Here is a 6,239-nt window from a genome sequence, read left to right as displayed (position 1 = left end):
CGATTATGCTGCAGCAAGAAACAACTCCAAAATAAAAAAAACGAAGAGTTTATTTCTTGCTAGGGTATCCATGGGAGGCTCTGCTCACTCTGTGCTCGCTCCAGGACCTAAGATGTTGGCAGCTACGCTATATGGAAAGCTACTCGGTTTGGTAGGAAAGGAAAGAGAAAGCTAGAGGCTTTTGCACCAGGAATTAAATGCTCCTGCCTAGATGTGACACATGTCACCTAACCTGCAACCCATGGTCTAAGACCAGTTATGTGACCATATCCAGTTACCAGGAAGTATAGATTTGTAATCCGCCCATGTGTTGGAAAGGAGAAGAGAACTGAATATAAACGAGGACTAATAGTTGCCGCCATACCTTCCAGGAGCAGAAGTAGGTGCCTACTGAGCTGAGCCCCTGGGGAAAGCTTCTTACTGTGTCTTGCATGAAAAGAAACAGGCCACAGAGGGGCTGGTTCCCAAAGGCCTTGGGTGCAACAGTTCCATTGTGTGACCCGCCCCTTTCAGACCTCACTCTTAGTTTCCTCCAGAGCACACACCCTGCCCCTCTGCCAAAGAAATGGCAGCAAGTTATATTGCTGAAGTTCAAAGAAAGCCATTCTGCAGGAAAATATTTCTGTTGACTTCATTTTTGACTGTTAAGAAAGGAGGAGAACCGCTCCCTGGTGTGACCGGGAGGATCCAGGAAAGCACTGTGATGTCCTCTGTTGGTCCCCATCCCTGTAACCTACCGTCATCCTTCTCTGCTCTACCAAAGATGGACAAATAGAACGCTCCAGCATTTGTCCCCCTCAGGAACACCAAACCGAACAACTATCCACGGAAGAAAGCACCTTCAAAATCAGGTGAGCAATCACAGTACCAGGGTTTAACATCATATCAAGAAAAGAGGCACAGAAGAGGGTAGGAAGGACGGTCTCGGGTTGTCTACATGACCCCTCCCCATGTCCCCAGTAGGGCCACGAAGGGAGAGAATCTGTGTGCTTGTGGGAGAGAGAGCAAAGTAATTGTGGGACTTTGCATTGGAAGTCAGCTCTTCCCTGTCACAGTGAGACAAAACACAGGGCAGAATTCTGCCAGCACCCAAGGGGAGAGTGTTTAGACCAGGCCCAGCTGGGGAATCCTCGAGTTTCCGCTAGCTCCACCACTGCTAACTAAAGTGGCCTGGGGCTGGAATAAATTTGAAAGGCAGTCAGACCACAAGAGCTGCAGTGCTTGGGCAAGTCCTGGTGCTGCACTGGGCTCAGAGCCAGTGAACTCGGGGTGCACGTGACCCAGTGGGACACCAGCAGTGGTGACCAAGCCAGTGCCTGTGTCACCCTTCTCCCAACTCCAGGCAGTGCAGCTTGGGAAGAGACTCCTTTCACTTGGGGAAAAGAAAGGGAAGAGTACAGAGGGCTTTGTCCTACAACTTGGGTACCAGCTCAGCCACAGTAAAATAAAGTACCAAGCCGATTCCTGAAGCCCCCAGTTCCGGGCCTTAGCTCCTGGACAGCATTTCTAGACCTACCCTGGGCCAGAAGGGAATCTGATGACCTGAACAGAAGGACTCAGTCCTGGAATGATCCACCATACGCTAACTAAAGAGCCCTTGGACTTTGAATAAACATCAGCAATAGCCAGGCAGCAGTCACCGTGGGCCTACGGTGAGACCCCTACATTGTGCTGGCTTTAGGTGTGGCCCAGTGCAATCGTAGCTATGGTGGCCATGGGAGCACTCATGTCACACCTACCCCAGGGCAGCCCAGCCCAGAGAGTGAAACTCCTGTTGGGGGAAAGTGAGGGAAGCGAGTGAAAGGCTTTGCCTGGTAATCCAAGGAATTCTCCCCGTATCTTAACCAAGCCCACCAAGGCGGTATCACCAGGAGTCTGCAAGAGTCACAGCATTATTGGTTTCTGTAGGCTGTAAAAGAAGCACGGTGCCAGCCATTTCCTGTTCCTTGTGAGTCTTGAGTCTTGGAGTCTGACATGATGAAGACCTCTGTGCTCTTAGGCAGGTCCTTCCTCCTTTCTTTGTTGTTTTGAAATTTTTCTGGATTCAACACAAGCTTCAATTCCCATCCGTGTTGCATTTTGGAATGAATGGGTACGATGTCAATGCTGCGGGTGATGGCCCTCAAGGGGCAAAAGAAGGGCAAGCAGCAACAGCTCCTTCACAAGGTAAAAAATGTGCATCTAATTTTAGCAGCATTAATAGGAACAACTATCAATGAATCATGGCATCAGTAATGCCTGTATTATGACTTCACTTTTTCCTAAGACACGGGAGCAAGTGGTATAATACATACTTGTCTGGGAGCCAGTTTCGATAATGCTGTTATTATATCTGTCCAAAGATGAGCAGTAATATCTGTTACCTGCTTGAATATCTTTTGGAATTTCGGATAGTATTTATATATCTATAATGTGATATTTAAACTTTTTAATGAGTTAAGTTTAAGTAAAATTTCTATTCTAACTTTGTGAGTTCATACATAATAAAGCTTGCCTACATTAAAAAAAAAAAAAAGAAGAAGCAGCAGCAGCACCATGGTGCCAGCATCTACATCTGCTGAGGGCTTCAGGAAGCTTCCACTCACGGTGGAAGGCAAAAAGAAGTGGCATCACATGGCGAGAGAGAGGAGAAGAGAGAGGGGTGGGAGATCCACGCTCTTTTTAACAATCAGTTCTCACAAGAACAAATACATTGAGAATTCACTCATTACCTCGAAGATGACATCAAGTCCTTCATGAGGGATCTGCCCCCATGACCCAAACACCTCCCACTAGGCCCCACCTCCAACACTGGGGAAAATTTTCAAAATGAGATTTGGAGGGGATGAACATCCAAACTATATCACTCTGCCAATTGAATTCTACTCTCTGCTCTTTCTCTTTCACCTGCTTAACTCTTACCCAAACTTTAAGACTGTCTCAGCTGTCATCTCCTCCCGGAAGCCCCCTCTGAACTTCTGGAATGGACACTGTACCCATCTTTTGTGTCCTCAAAGCTTCAAGGGCACATAGTAGTGCCCCCTTTTGTGGTTTCGGTTACCTCCTAGTCCAACAATAGGTGAGTACAGTATGGTAAAATATTGAAAGAGAGAGAGAGAGGCCACATTCTCATAACAGTTATTACAGTATATTGTTGTAATTGCTCTATTTTATTATTAGCTATTGTTAATTTCTTACTGTGCCTAATTTATAAGTGGAATTTTATCATAGGCATGTATGTGTAGGAAAAAAACATAGTCTACATAGGGTTCAGTACTATCCTCAGTTTCAGGCATCCACTGGGGGTCTTGGAACTCAACCTCCATGGATAAGGGGAGACAACTGGATATTATGATACTTTTCACCTTACATGGAAATTTGCAGTTTCCTCCTCAAAGGTCCTAGAAGTCAGGAGCTCTTTCATTCATCCTTTTGTTCCTACTGCTTGTCTGGCACTAATAGATGCTAAATAAATGGAGGACTATTTTACCACAAAGCCTCTTGGCTCAAGATGTTGCCCACAAATGTCCTGCAGAAATTTCTCATGCTCCTTTCCTTTGGATGGGAATTTCAAATACTGCAAGAGTTATGAGTGGTGAACCTGACAAAGCTATGGCATTCTTGAGATCTGATTTTTAATCTATAATACCTAAAACAAGCACCAGGCAGTAAGCAGGTATCTGAACAAGGACAGCCATTTCCATCATGGAAGTTGGAAGTGTTCTAGGCATTACCAACATTTTTTCTTCCATAGTAGTCCCTTGTTCTGACATCAACTCATCATATGGTAAGGATGGAAGGGAGGTAAAAAGGAGAATGAAGAACCTGGGACCACTGCCAAAAAGGATCTTACACTGCAGTGGGATGACATATAAAGAGTAAGAATGGTTCCAGCTCTCAGAAGAGTTGATTTGTCCTGATTTGAGGCACGCGGCTCTTGCTGGAAGAGTGAAACCAGCCAGTGCCCACACCTATCTCAATTCCCACATCACCCAACCATGCTGGAGCAGCAACTATCCCCCACTGAAAATTTAATCAGTCTCCTACTTGGCAAAGCTTCCGTAAGTTATTTTATTAGCTAAGGAAGCCACCAGTAAGTATTATATAAGTCAGCAATAAGCCAGTTTATTGTTCCCACCAGACCAAAAATGACACTATTTGAAAGAAGAGGGACGTGAAAAAAGAGAGTTAACTCTGCTCTGCAAAACAGGACATATGTCAACTGTTCTGAAAGCCAGTGCCTTTCTTACTCTATAGTAAATGAGAGTCTTACAAATTGGCTGGACAGCTGGTAATGTGTTTCTCTTCTTCATAATGAACTTATACTCTGTGAGCCTCAGGATTTACAATTGTCTTTGGGAGATGTGTGTGTGTGTGCGCGTGTGCGTGTGTGTCTTATTTAGCACGTACTCACTGAAAAAGTAGTAGACTGAAGAAAACTGTCTGCAACTCCCACTGTGAAGAGATGTTCAAGGGGATGGGACTTGGAGTCCCACACTCTGGACCTCTCTATGGGGTCTTCCTACCCGTGCTCCCGTCTCCATAGCCAACCCCAGACTAGCTGAAGGACTTACAGGACCAGAGACTGAGAACTGTCTGCCAAAGTGGGGGACTGTGCTGCTCGTGAGCACCATTCCAGGAGGAGAGGTTGGAGTTTCCTGATGGGGGATGTTTCACAAACAGAGACTAGAATAAGAGGAAGCTGATGCTGAGACAGATGGAATCCAGGACAGAGAAACTACATTAGGAGTTTGGGATCTTCGTGACAGAAACTTTAAAAAGGGCTTCGCTCCTAGGTGCTTTTACTTTGAATTATGACATATTGGTAGGGGAATGCTGGCCACAACAATAAATAAATCCCACAATATCAGTGTCTTAACACAATAGAAGTTTACTTCTCACTCACCTGGTAGGTGTCCCTGATAGGGAGATGGCTTTCCTCTACATGAAGATTTAGGAATCCAGAGTCCTTCCATCTTGTGGGTCTGCTGTCCCTTAGACCACTAAAGTCTGCTTCCAGCCTGCATAGAAAGTAAAGAGTGCATCGGAACCACCTTGGCTTGGAGGTGACATTTCACTTCTGCTCACATTTCACAGGAGAGAGCTTGTCATGTGGCTCCACTACCTGGGTATTAAGAAATGTAGTCCCTGACTGGGCAACCACTTCCCAGCAACAGCCCCAGAAATAAGAAGCACACATTTTTGATAGATATTTGGATATCTCTGCATCCAGAGTCAACTAGAGAAACTGTTTAAAATCCAGTTCTCATTCAGAGCTCTCAGCCTTTCAACTGACTCAGTGAAATGGTTCAAGGATATGTTGGGATATGTTGCCTTCAAAATCCAAACTGGTCACCCAGCATTGAGACTCTTTGTTAGGAATAGGGAATTTAGGATGTGGCATCTTGTCCAATACGTTGAAACCCCAGAACTTCGATGCCTGGCACTACCAAGGATCAAGAATGGAACCTTGACTAACCCCTGGCCAGTCGGAAATAGAAAGATATTACCTTGGATGCTTTAGGTAAAAATTTCTCTGCTCCCTAGAAAGTGGTATCAAAGAATAGTCCAATAGTCCTTTTGTTTCTCTCAACATTCTTGTATCTGGTTTTGATGGCTGGAGCTGCTGTTACCATTTTGCTACCATCATGAGCTAACATACCAAGGAGAACAGAGCAAAAAGGATAACAAGAAGCAGATCTGGAGCCCTGATATATGCACTAGTAGCCTGATCTACGCTGGGTTTCTTATTATGTGAGAAAACAAGAAGGCTGCTGGATGTCAGTCTAGCCACCTCATGTGACTGGTCTGAGCAACTTCAAGAACAGGGCTCTACTGAAGTCTTATTAAGTTTTGTTCTTCATGACGTGTTTACACATTTATTGTTTTACTTGAACGCTCAACAACTCTACAACATAGGTTCTATGAATAAAGAATGGACACTACAAAAATGTTTAGTGTCTTATCCAAATTTATGAAATGATTATTGAAGAGGCAGGACTAGATCTTTCATTTCCCAACATCAAATTCGTTCATCCTTTTACTCTGACACACTTCCCTGTGGTGGGATGATGTGCAAAGGCACGACACCCGAAAAGGTCACACTGCAAAAATGGCCCCTTTGGCTCAATCCTCACCCTGACAACCCACCCAACTCTATGTAGCCCCAGCAAAAAACTGGGGTGAAAATCTGAAGAGCGCTTAGGGGCCACATGACAAAAGCCGGCTGTGGATGCTCACGAGTGACAGAGGACACAGGT

This window comes from Propithecus coquereli, unplaced genomic scaffold, assembly GCF_000956105.1.
Source record: "Propithecus coquereli isolate 6110/MARCELLA unplaced genomic scaffold, Pcoq_1.0 Scaffold11, whole genome shotgun sequence".
In the NCBI taxonomy this organism is placed as follows: Eukaryota; Metazoa; Chordata; class Mammalia; order Primates; family Indriidae; genus Propithecus; species Propithecus coquereli.
This window is presented reverse-complemented; position numbering follows the sequence as displayed.